Here is a 13,733-nt window from a genome sequence, read left to right as displayed (position 1 = left end):
GGAGGACACCTATACCTCACCTTGTGTTTATTTACAACTTAAGAAAAACTCAATTTAGATGGTGCTGCCCCACCATTGCAAACCTCAGCCTGTTCTGCCCACACGGTTCATTGGAACTGCCCCGTTATTACCCACAGCCCCCCGACAGGCCTGTCGGACTTTCAATTGTGAAGGGCGATTTTGCAAAAGACTTCACTGATACAAGCTCGATGAACAAAGACAACTTTATTGGCCAACACGCAATATACAGTGTCCGCCAACAACTGCAGCAGGTGGGAGAGTCCCATTCAATATTGGGGGCTCCGAAATCTGGAGGGACACCATGCCGTCTTCTGACGCCATCATGCGGTCAGCTCCTTCCTGACTCCTAATATGGCTGACTGATTTGTCATAATCTTTGAAGCTCCTGAGGTTACTATCAGTGTTTGAAAGGTATCCAGCATTTAATTTTTTTAAATTGAATTTAATCTTTATATGTCCAGGCAAGGTAATTGAGAACAGATTCTCTTTTGCAAGGCTGACCTGGGAGCAGACAGTATAGTAAAACAAAGCAAAATTAAAGCAAATACAAAAAAATAGAAGAGAAACTGTACAGTGTGCTATAGTTACATAATATAATATTATATTACAAAATGTATGTCCATTTTATTCAGGAACAGATGGAGTTTTCCATCTTACCCAAAGAGTTAAAAGTTTCCTCACAGTCTATTTCAATGAATCATTTGCTTGTTTAAAATAAACATCACAAAAAGATTGGACAAAGCAGTGTTTTAGCACAAGTGCTAATTCTCAACCCTTGTTAGCAGGAAGGAAGGAAACAAGCAAAGTGAATGTATCCAATACAGCATTCTGAATTGGGTTTAACAACATAGGCAAGGTTGTACACGAGCTAGCCAGGAATTGAACCTAGAAGCTTCTGATCTGTAGTCAGCTGCTATCAAACAATGCAAACTAAAACTAGCAGACATTCTGTTGGATCTATCTCACCCACCACCTATAAAAATAGACACAAAAAGGAATGAAGACGCTGGTTTCTTTTGCTTATGAGGAGGACGTATGGGATATTGTTCAGATTACAGCCTCCCATCACGCTCTAAACAATCTCTCCTGTCGCTCCTGTATTTATTTGAAATAGGGAGGTTTCTAAGTTGCAAGACATCACATACTAAGCTACAAGACACAACACACTAAGGGGAGGGTTTCAAGGTGAAGTCATGAGACCAACACCGGCCACGTCCTTGGTCAAGGCGCCCTTCTATCGGATGATTCCTGCTGAGTCATCTTCTTGAAGGCGAAACATCTTCCTTTCTCTCACGGTCAGCAAGCAACCATCAAAATCGTCCATAATACTAATGCAAGCTAAGCAAATCAATGATAACTTCTACAATTTATTTAACATTTCCCTCCAGTTTATCATGTATTTGCACAAATTCTAATATCATTTTACAATCACTTCATTTTGATTTTTAACTGTAGAATCATTTTTATGAAACAAATACATTTACACTCAGAGTAAACTTGCCATACATGAATGTTGTAGTTTAAACATCGTAATCACCTGGATCAGGAAACAAATCAGGTAAAACAACATCATCATCATCATCATCATCATCATTATCAACATCCAGTAGCGGATACACCTGCTCCATACGGTTATCCATGGGGATAATTGCTGTGGTGATTAATCTACTGATTAAAGCCCGAATGCATGGGATAAAACAACATCCACACAATGTCAGAATGGCTGCAAAAACAGCAATTGATATCAATATTGGTGAAATTAGGGCTTTGTATTTCCCAAAAACATCCATCCAGCTGTCCCACAAGGAGGTGTCCACACCAGAGTGTTCCTTCATAGGGTCCGTAGACCATCGATGGCTCTGGTCAGGCTGCCATCTGAAGCAGTATTGTTGGGAATGTATGTACATTGTTCTCCAAACATACCGCAAACAGCTCCCTCTCTTGCGAGGAGCATGTCGACAGCTATGCGGTTTTGGAACGTCATTAAAGAGGTAGCCTTGAGCTGCTCATGCACAGCTTCCAACCCACTCTGAGTCCAATTTCTTAATCTCTGTACATTGAAGTGGATATAGTTTATCCCATCAACATTTTTATTAATCGTACACCACCAGCATATGAGGTACTCAAATCCTCCTGCCACTTGGTAAGCTAATTTGTATTGATGAGGAACCCCACGAGGAACACCTGTGGCGTCGATGTATGTTTTATGTTGGATAATTTATAGATAAATCTATGTTCTAGATTTGACAACAACATTCTTGATTTTTCCATTAAATCTTGAACAGGCATAGGGTATACAGTGGTCCTAATTTCTTGCCTTTTCTAATCATGTTTATACAAGTAAAATTACTCGGTGCTATTAAAGTAGAAAACATTGGTTTCTGTTTGTCTGCTTTTGTTACAGGATATGTAGGATCCCATGATTTACACCTCTCAGTTGGTGTAATTCAGGGTGGGACGTCCCATATACCACATAAACAAAACCAACACCATAGTAGCCAAAGTTGCTACGTAACAACCTATGGAATCTCATAACCAACGCGGGTGTGCCTTTCTGCTGAGTTCTCACTAAAAGGGTTGGTGTCTTTTTTCTTCACTGACCAGCAAGCGTTTCCAGAATCTACACATCTGCTCCCGCTCCGTTATCAGACTTGCTCACCTTCCCTATTTGAGTACTCAGCTGAAATGACTCTTTTACAGTGTGTTAAATGAAGCCACGTGTTTGTTTCTGCTATTTTTTAGGGCTGTAAAGTGTCGATGTATCTGTGCCACCATCCCTCCGGTGGAGACATGTGACACACCATGGCTCAATATAGCAGCCCATTTGAAAAGTTTTTTTTTGGAAGTATTTGTTTCCCTTCTGTTAGAATGTGTGTGTCATTCTTACCCTATACACTTCAAAAACTAATTTCCGTGTAATTTGCCCTTTTGCGGAACCTGGCTGTGGTCCTTTCTATTAAAGCCCTAACTCGATGTTGTAATTCTCTGTCATTATGTGGCATTACAACACCATGGTGTTTTGGGTCCCAATCTCATCGGCAAAGGTGCCAATCAGGCCCCATTGCAGTCATCCAAATTTGTTGAGTTTCTGTTCCATTTAAATGATAGGACTGTCTAAGATTTTCCATTTCCTCAACAAACTGGACAATGTCTACTTTGTAGGGTGTGATGCCGGCTACGGCCTTTTTCACATCCTCATTAGTCCAGGTCCTATAGACCGAAATAGTTTCTTTGTGGTCCTCTTGGAAGTTTGGATTTGCCGCCTCAATCATTGGATATAAATCCATGTCTCCCTCGTCTGTGGTTATATTTGTTATTTTGGGAATGGGAGACAATGTTCCTCCCATAGTTTTAGACCAATTCATTTTTTACCCTCCTGATCGTAAAACTCATTGAGGTTCTGACTCATGAGTTGGAGGAAGTTCATGAGGTGGCAAAAACGTGTACAAGTGTGCTGATGCCTTTGTTTCCTCATTCTTTTCACACTTTTTGTGAACCATCTATTTCTTGCTTTACTCTTACCACTGGTCCTGTCTCGTCATCTTCCTGTCTTAGAAACAACATATCTTTATCCCTACCTGTCTGCCTTTTCTGTTCACTTTCTAAGTCCTTCTTTTTCTTACTTCCTTTTTCTCTTTTGGACGCCATGTTTAGCCAGAAGAATAAGTCGTCATATCGCCTCTTTTTCTATTTTTGATATATTATTTTTGTGTCAACATTTTATTTCGTCTCGAAGTTGAACCAATTTTTGCGAATTTAGCTGGCCAGCGAAACCGTATTTGGTTATCCACGTGTTTAAATGTTTTATATTGGAAGGGTTTTGGAGTTGAACATATTTCCAGTCTTTACACGTTAAGCGTTCTTTTGGATCCGTTTTACTGTTATTTTTTCCCATTTTGTGAATTTGGAAGTCAGTTTATTTGCACCGAGAGTGACCTAAATACTGACTTTATTCAAAATGACAGGATGACAATGAATTTCTGGGTTTTGGTAATCCTCAAGCTTCTACCCATACAGGGCGGAGGATTCTTGCATCTGCTTCCAAACCCAGTTGTCACTTACAATCCTGTCTTATACATTCATACTTTTACACATTCACACGATACTAGTAACGTTTTTACAAACACACGGAAACACGGAATTTAAGTACGTACAGGACTCCGCCTTCCTCGCGGAATTTCTCGGACTCCGTCATCCCTCTTTTACTTGCCAGTGACAAGTATTACACAAGGTTTATTCTTCCACAGACTTCTTTGTCACGCAATTCACTCACTCTTTAATCCCATTTTTTTTAAAAACATTTTAAATCACCAAAGTCGTCTTCAATCCTGTGGATTGTCGTCAACCTTCAGATCCCAGTTGAGGAGAACGAAGACCAGTGCCGTAAAGGGTCTTACTTGCCGTGGCCACGGTCTCTTAACTGGAAGTCATTGTGTTTCCAGATGGAACCATGCTTCCGGCCAAAGGAGACCTGTGTACACATGTGCTGGCATGTGTCCAACAAAAAACTGTGACTCCTGTTGCTGACATCTGTTGGGGACTGCTCGACACGTGTCAAATAAATAACAGCATGCTGCAGGCATTTGCGAAGTGGAAGCCGTGGGTTGTGTCCTTGTGGCCATTCCCGCCACCCCCTGACCCTCCACATTGTACCTTGTTCTATGATAGAGAACACGATTTGATTTATCAACAAGAATTTTTGAAAAACTATCAGACAGTCATGGCATTTTACCAAGTGATAGAATGGTTGTGGGACGAAAAGGTGTTGCAGCAGTGGTTCACCTGACATCGGATTTATTGCCTTGGTTCAAAATGGTTCCATTTTCTGCACCTCGCATTGCTTTGGCACTTCCTAACTATAAACTACCGTTTCATTTAGACATCTCTAACAAAATTCATCCTGCCGCTGCAGTTTTGTACCAACTATTACGGGGCGAAAGAAAGTTACGACAACACATGAATGTTTTGTTAGAACCAATAGTAGCACATGCATCTGACTGCGAGAGGTATGGAGCAGCAGCTGCGCCTCGTATCGAAAAATGCACACGTGGTGCTTATACACCCGCTCTGCGTACACCACACACTCCACAACCGCTTTCATCAACTCACGACGATTTACCTTTTCAAACAAGCGAAAAATGAAAATATTATTGTTGGAACAACCGCATATTCAGTTTACACCTGTCAATACTAACAGTGTATCTGTTAGTATTGACAGGTGTTAGTACACAACAGTGTACTAACAACACTAACTGTAGTGTACTAACAGTGTACTGTTAGTACACAACAGTGTACTAACAGTGTGTCAATACTTACGGTGTAACTGAAGGAATGCATTAGTGTGAGGAGAAGGCTGGAAAAGACAAAGCATGTCGTTCAGATTTATTGTCGGAACCGTTGAAGGAAGGGAGAAAGTTGTTTACGGATGGTTGTTGTTATAGGAAAAACAATGGGGAACTAGTGGCTGGATGGGCTGTAATTGAACTCGTAGCGAACAAAATGAGTCGTTGAACGTATGAATGCAACTTTAAAACAAATACTGGCTAAATGCTGTGCACAGTCAAATACGTCGTGATTGAGAGCTCTCCCAATTGTGCTCATGTCCATCAGAGCGTCTGTAAATAGTACACACAAACTCAGCCCTTTCGAAATATACCATGGCTTTTCTTTTCCTGGTCCAGTTTTGGCTCATCTTTTGAATCACCTTCTTCCTTGTCGCGCCTGTCTTACTTTGATCAATGAAGAGGTGTTCTGTCCAGCTTTGCTGGCATCCAGTCGGACGGTGATAATCCACCTGCATCTGTTTGACTTCGAGTGATAAAGAGGAAGTGGTCTGAACCAAGGTGGACGGGACCATTCACCGTGACTGCGAGGACTTCACACGCCTACCAACTTGGAGGAAAAGGGACAACCTGGTTCCACAGGTCACAATGTCGTGTTGCCAAACCACTTTGATTGTTTCATTAGTGTTGCATTTATTGCCTCAAGTTGCATTCGGCAAACGGGGAATTTAGTCGACCAACAATTCATGTAGTAGGAGAAAGGGTACCAAGCAAATGTGGAATACCATTCCAAATTACAATTAATCACAAGGAAGGAACAAACAATGCTTATGTTTTCAACTTATGCGAAGTGATTAACTGTGGAGGCTATAACAGCTCGTATTGAGGAACAGACATCTACTTATGTTTCGACCAGACGGTACAGACCCGATGCGAATTTGCCATATAGTCACACATGGTGTCAGACATGGGGACAAACCACCCATTTTACCGGCAGGTGGACCCAACAAAAAATGGTGGACAAAGGCATTAAGGGCCAGAAAAACCATAATGCAATAATGAATAGAATAAAATACCAAATTATGATTCAACAGGCAAAGAGCAGTAAACTTAACCAGTGATGCCATTGAAGGCTCAGCTGAACAATTGGCCCCCGCTTCCCTAATGGCAATACAAAACCGCATGGTCGTTGACATGATCCTTGCCGAAAAGAATGGTGTTTGTGCAATGTTTGGTCCAAAATGTTGCACTTTTATTCCCAACAACACAACCCGGATGGAAAAGTAATGAGAGCCCGATATGGGTTGAAAACTTTGGCTGGTGAAATGACAGATTCAACAGGCGTTTCCAACCCCCTGGAAGATTGGGCTACGGCATGGTTTGGAAAATGGAAACACCTTGTAATTACATTCATAATTGCTACATCCTTAACACACCACGCCGCCTGTCATCGCCTCTGCCTGCTGCACGTCCCTTCCTCCACTGCCCGCCAACGCACCGAGGGCCACCTCCATTACTTTCCCTAATAAGCTGTTCATCATTACCTATCTGCCTCCCCCTGCTCTTGGGTCCAGCTCCTCTCCATTCGTTTTTGTAAATACAGATCTTAATATACAACTTCTTCGAGTTTTCTGGTGTACCTAATGAAATGACCGGAGTTCAAAGCACAAAATCTGAAAACTTTTTTCTAGCTAATACATAACAAGTGATCAAAAGTGATGAATCAGATCATAATAATAATATATCTATATATATTATCTTCCATTGCTATCCTATGGACACAAACTGGTGGAATTCTCTGTACAGTGAATTCCCGGATACCTTCCAGACCCACCTACAATAGGTGAAACTGCAGTATTGAGAAACCATATAAACATTTATTTTCCACAGTCTTCCAGAGGTTTTAAACACATTCGAAATCATTTAAAAGCACTTAATCTTATTAAAAACCCTGTTGAAACACATTACGAAAGTGTTTGAACAAATGAACAGTTGAAAAGTGCATTTGCAACTGCGCCTTTCCTTTCCCACAGGCTCGAATCCTGGGACATCATCGGCCGCTGCTACGTGGGATTTGAAAATCGATCCTTACTCCAGCGAGGACGGAGGAGGCTGGCATTTCTATGACAGCAAGTCACGAGATGTTCTGCTCCTGCCAGCAGGGCCTCTCCGCCACTTTTGACAAAAGACTACCATTACTTCTTCTTTGGGGCTCCTGGAGCATACAACTGGAAAGGTGACCCTTATGAATACGTGATTGCTTGTTACATTTAATGCTGGGAGATCGATGTTAAGCTTGAAATTTGACGGGGCATTACAGTCAACTCAGTCAAGGATAAAAGTTCAAAGTTCGTGGTGGAAGAAGTTAAAAAAAATTCAGAATGTGGAGCGAGAATGCCTCGAGATGGGCATTTACGATGACGGGCCTTTCGAGGCAGGGGATGAAAATGAGAAGAACCTTGATCTCGTCCCCACTCCTGCCAGCAGCTACCTCGGTGAAGCACTCACGCATCACTCTGTACTTAAATCAAAATCCAGAAACTTAGAACTCATTCAACTCCTGTACTTAAGTCAAAGTCAAAGAGTACAGACTATGAAAATGTACTTCATTAAAAGGTCCAAATACATTTTGCCTGTCTTTGCACACAAAATAGTTGACCTCTTATTGGCTTACAGAGTGCTCATACTGAAAAGAAGCAAGTTGTAGAAAGTACAGATATCTTTTGATCTGCTTCTTTTTTTTAAATGTAGGGAGTAAAAGTAAAATGTCGTCATGAACTAAATACTCAAGTAATATACAAATACCTGAAAAATCTACAAATTTCACTGCCATTGACTGCTTTAGATGTCTAATATCCATGTTAACTCAGAAGGCTGGCAGTGAATGACTTTTAAGAACAGTCAAGACAAAGTCGTCAGAAATAAGTAAAGTACAGTAAGGTAGATGTAAAAAGTCATCCGAAAAATTCACATTCCAGGAAACTGCAGCTACCTGTTGTTTGAGAACTGCGAGGATATTGTGGTGGGAGTGCCTCAGTACATTAAGAAGGACAGCAAAATCTGAGGCTCTACGTATCTCGACGTCAACAAAGCCGGAAAATGGGACAAGGTCATCCCCACCAGGATAGACGGACAGAAGGACTCCATGTTTGGCCTGGCTGCGGAAAATCTGGGAAATTCAGCTACTGTGGGTCGAAGTCGAAGAAGAAGAAGTGGAAAGCGGGTTCTTCGGCAGAAAGAGAAGAGGAAAGCACCGAGCCTAAAACTGAATGTGGGGACTTTGAAGGTCGGGACTATGACAGGAAAATCTCGGGAGTTGGTTGACATGATGATTAGGAGAAAGGTTGATATAGTGTGTGTCCAGGAGACCAGGTGGAAAGGCAGTAAGGCTAGAAGTTTATGGGCAGGGTTATTTAATTATTTTACCATGGTGTAGATAGGAAGAGAAATGGAGTCAGGGTTATTTTAAAAGAAGAGTTGGCTAAGAATGTCTTGGAGGTGAATACCGTATCAGATCGAGTGATGAGGCTGAAACTTGAAATTGAGGGTGTTATGTCTAATGTGATTAGTGGCTATGCCCCACAGGTAGGATGTGACCTAAAGAAGAAAGAGAAATTCTGGAAGGAGGTAGATGAAGTAGTTCTGAGCATCCCAGACAGAGAGAGAGACGCGATTGGTGCAGATTGTAATGGACATGTTGGTGAAGGAAATAGGGGTGATGAAGACATGATGGGTAAGTACGGCATCCAGGTATGGAACTTGGAGGGACAGATGGTGTTAGAGTTTGCAAAAAGGATGCAAATGGCTGGAGTGAACACTTTTTTCCAGAAGAGGCAGGAACATAGGGTGACCGACAAGAGCGGAGGGAGAAGCGTAATCTGAAGGAGGTTAACGACTGTAAGGTAGTAGTCGGGGAGAGTCTGGCTCGACAGTATAGGACGGTGGTGTGTAAAATGACTCTGGTGGTGGGGAGGAAGATTATGAAAGACAAAGGCAGAGCAGGGAACCATGTGGTGGAAGCTGAGACAGGACGAGTGTTGTGCAGCTTTTTGGGAAGAGGTGCAACAGGCTCTCGGTGGACAGGAGGAGCTACCAGAAGACTGGACCACTGCAGCCAAGGTGATCAGAGAGGCAGGCAGGAGAGTAATTTGTGTATCTTCTGGCACGAAAGGAGAGAAGGAGACTTGGTGGTGGAACCTCACAGTACAGAAAATCATACAAGGAAAAAGGTTAGCTAAGAAGTGGGACACTGAGAGGACCGAGGAGAGGCGAAAGGAATACATTGAGATGCGACATAGGGCAAAGGTAGAGGTGGCAAACGCCAAACAAGAAGCAAATGATGACATGTATGCCACGTTGGACACTAAAGAAGGAGAAAAGGATCTCTACAGGTTGGCCAGACAGAGGGACAGAGATGAAAAGGATGTGCAGCAGGTGATTTAGGATAGAGATGTAAATGTGCTGACTGGTGCCAGTAGTGTGCTAGATAGATGGAAAGAATACTTCGAGGAGTTGATGGATGAGGAAAATGAGAGAGAATGGAGAGTAGAAGAGGCAAGTGTGGTGGACCAGGAAGTGGCAATGATTAGTAAGGGGGAAGTTAGAAAGGCATTACAGAGGATGAAAAATGGAAAGACAGTTGGTCCCAATGACATTCCTGTGGAAGTATGTCATTGCCAGGTGTCAGTGTCCCTATCTGTTCCACGTCTTACTCACAGGTCATAGTTTGTTTCCGGTTTAAGATATTCAAGTGTTTCTTTGTTACTTTGGTTTGGTTGTTATCTGTTGTGGGGCTTTGTGTAGTTTTGCTTTATCCAATATCCTTGTTTGCCCTTTTTGAAATATTAAATATTATTTTTTGAGACTCCCGCACTCCTGCCTTGCCTCACTGCTTCCCTGCAATTGGGTCCACCATGTTCTTGCCTTGCATTCCTCGCCTTCGCCCAAACCACGAACGTGACAACAGGAGCCTATCCCAGCTGACTTCAGGCGAAAGGCAGGCTACACCCTGAACTGGTCCCCAGTCAGTCGCAGGTCACATAGCGACACGGACAACCATTCACACTCACATTCACACCATCACTGAGTGGGAACTGAACCCATGCTGCCCGCACCAAAGTCAGGCGAGTGTACCACTCCACCACCAGTGACTTTGTAGGGATGTTGTGTTAAACATAAATAAAAACAGAATACAATGATTTGTAAATGATCAACCTATATTTAATTGAATACACTACAAAGACAAGATATTTCATTTTCAAACTGATAAACGTGATTGTTTTTAGGAAATAATCATGAACTTAGAATTTTATGGCTGCAACATGTTCCAAAACAGCTGGGACAGGGTCATGTTTACCACTGTGTTCCATCACCTTTTCTTTTAACAACATTCAATAAACATTTTGGAACTAATTGTTGAAGCTTTGTCGGTGGAATTCTTTCCCATTCTTGCTTGATGTACAGCTTCAGCTGTTGAACAGTCTGGGTTCTCTGTATTCATATTTTACGCTTCATAATGCGCCACACATTTTCAATGGGAGACAGGGTGTGGAATGCAGGTAGGCCAGACTAGTACCCGCACTCTTTTACTAGGAAGCCACACTTTTGTAACACGTGCAGAATGTCTTGCTGAAATAAGCAGGGACGTCCATGAAAAAGACGTTGCTTGGATGGCAGCATATATTTCTCCAAAACCTGAATGTACCTTTCAGCATTAATGGTGCTTTCACAGATGTGTAAGTTACCCATGCCATTGGCACGAACACAGCCCCATACCATCACAGATGCTGGCTTTCGAACTTTGCGTCCATAACAGTCCGGATGGTTCTTTTCCCTCTTTGGCCCTGAGAACACGACGTCTACAATTTCCAAAAACAATTTGAAATGTGGACTCGTCGGACCACAGAACACTTTTCCACTTTTCATCAGTCCATCTTAGATGAGCTCGGGCCCAGAGAAGCCGGCGGCGTTTCTGGGTGTTGTTGAGAAATGGCTTTTGCTTTGCATAGTAGAGTTTTAAATTGCACTTACGGATGTCACGCCGAACTGTTGTACTGACATTGGTTTTCTGAAGTGTTCCTGAGCCCATGTGGTGATATCCTTCACACATTGATGTCGGTTTTTGATGCAATGCCGCCTGAGGGATTGAAGGTCACGGGCATTCAATGTTGGTTTTCGGTCTTGCCGCTTACATACAGTGATTTCTCCAGATTCTCTGAACCTTTTGATGATATTATGGACCGTAAATGACGAAATCCCTAAATTCCTTGCAATTGTACGTTGAGGAACATTGTTCTTAAACTATTTTCTCAAGCACTTGTTCACAAAGAGGTGAACCTCGCCCCATCTTTGCTTGTGAATGACTGAACAATTCAGGGAAGCTCAATCATGGCACCCACCTGTTCCCAATTAGCCTGTTCACCTGTGGAATGTTCCAAACAGGGTTTGATGAGCATTCCTCAACTTTCTCAGTCTTTTTTGCCTCCTGTCCCAGCTTTTTTGTAATGTGTTGCATCCATAAATTCTAAGTTAATGATTATTTGCTGCAAAACAATAAGGTTTATCAGTTTGAACATTAAATATATTGTCTCTGTAGTGTATTCAATTAAATATAGGTGTAACATGATTTGCAAATCATTATATTCTGTTTTTATTTCTGTTCAACACAACGTCCCAACTCCATTGGAATTGGTGTTGTATATTTGTGTCACGATACGACGGTGTTTATTTCAACTGGAGGCAGAAGCAGGCGGAGGCTGAAGAAGTTTGTGGCGAACGGTGGATTGAGAAGAGATTCAAAGGGGGATCCTTGAGGCGTACCGGCGGGTCGTCGAGACAGGGAGCGTGCAGTAGGCGGTGGCGTGATCAGGTGGATGGCTTGGCGGCGTGATGGAAAAGGTCAACAAGGCGGGGAACACGGAAGGAGCACTGAGGACAAGGAAGAACACAGAGGGAGGTCAGAAATATTGCGAGGAGCGGTGTCGCTTACATGTAAGTTGCGAGCCGGTGTACCACAGGTGAATGTTAATACTCTGGCAGTGGAGTCTTGGATCTGGCAGGCTTCAATGCAGGTGATGACGAAGGCTGATTGACAAGAAGTGCGCGGCCGAGGTGGTGCTGATTACTGGGACGAGAGACAGGGCTCTCTCTCTCCTCTATCTATAATGTGCAAATATGTTGCCTGACCAGGGGACTCAAACCGTGGACCCTCACATTAAAGTCTGATGCTCTACCGACTGAGCTATCCAGGATCAGTAGTGAATGAGGAAGTGAGGTGAGGAGACCAGGTTCCAATTAAGCTCAAGCAAAACTGACGAAATGTACTCGAAAGACAGAAAATCTGATTAAAAACCTGTTATGCTACTGACCGAGATACTCAAGGTCAAAGTGAGGGTGTGTGGTGTATCGATGAACATCTGGTGGTTGTTTTGAAGTGTTCAAGTAAAAGTACCTGCGTGATATTTAGTGAACAACAAATTATCTCACCTGAACAGGGACTTGAAACCTGGACCCTCAGATTAAAAGTATAATGCTCTAGCGACTGAGCTATCCAGTATCTATAGTAAATGAGGGAGGCAGTGAGGTGAGGCTACAAGGTGCAAATTAAGCGCAAGAAATGACTGACTAAACTGGTTCTTGAAAGACAGAAGATCAGATTAAAAGCCTGGTATCCTACTGACCGAGATACCCAAGGTCAAAGTGAGAGTGTGTGGTGCATCGATGAACATGTGGTGGGTGTTTTGAAGTTTTCAAGTGTCTGAGTCAAAGTACCTGCGTGGTATTAAGTGAACAACTTCGAAAGAATTATCTCATCTGAACAGGTAACTCGAACAGGGACTTGAACCCTGGACCCTCAGATTAAAAATCTAATGCTCAACCGACTGAGCTATCCAGGAGTTTGAGTAAACAAGGAAGTGAGCTGAGGAGACCCCATGTGACCAAGATGGCGCCAACCAGTGTGGTCGCCTCGGGAGCGCGCTCTCTCATATTGTTTTTGTTTTTGTGTTTTTCGTCCGTCTTTGGAGACTTTATACGACTCACTTACACAAGGGGGGACCTGCTAACCATCAAGGAGGCTACTCCGGACTTTCTGTCACCAACGTTCGCAAATCCGCTCAGTTTTTTCTCAGAGTTACTCACTGGAGCGGTGTCCGCGTTTTTCGGCGCATGGAGACGGAAGCGGCGCCACAGAGGGAAGCGAGCCGGCGTTCAGGTGAAACTCCGCAAGAGAGGACACAGATTGGCGTTCGATCCACCTCGCGAATGTACGCTCCCCACCCAACAAAATGGACGAGCTTCATCTTCTGTTAAAGACCAGTAAAGACTTCGGACTTTCCGCGGCCATGTGCTTCACGGAGACCTGGCTTTGCGACGCTGTACCCGATGGCGCCGTCATGCTTCCCGGCTTCCACATTCATCGAGCGGACCGCC

At 43.1% G+C, this 13,733-nt stretch overlaps 1 non-coding gene across 1 annotated transcript; it reads right to left on the bottom strand.

Moving 5' to 3' along the window:
• Positions 1–13,125: 13,125 nt before the first annotated feature.
• trnak-uuu (transfer RNA lysine (anticodon UUU)) lies at positions 13,126–13,200 on the bottom strand. The gene has a single exon. It is a non-coding gene; the product is annotated as a tRNA-Lys (tRNA).
• Positions 13,201–13,733: the final 533 nt, after the last annotated feature.

The sequence above is a fragment of the Phycodurus eques genome, unplaced genomic scaffold (genome assembly GCF_024500275.1).
Source record: "Phycodurus eques isolate BA_2022a unplaced genomic scaffold, UOR_Pequ_1.1 contig_72, whole genome shotgun sequence".
NCBI lineage: Eukaryota > Metazoa > Chordata > Actinopteri > Syngnathiformes > Syngnathidae > Phycodurus > Phycodurus eques.
The sequence above is the reverse complement of the archived record's forward strand: the minus strand, read 5'-3'. Positions and strand labels throughout refer to the sequence as shown.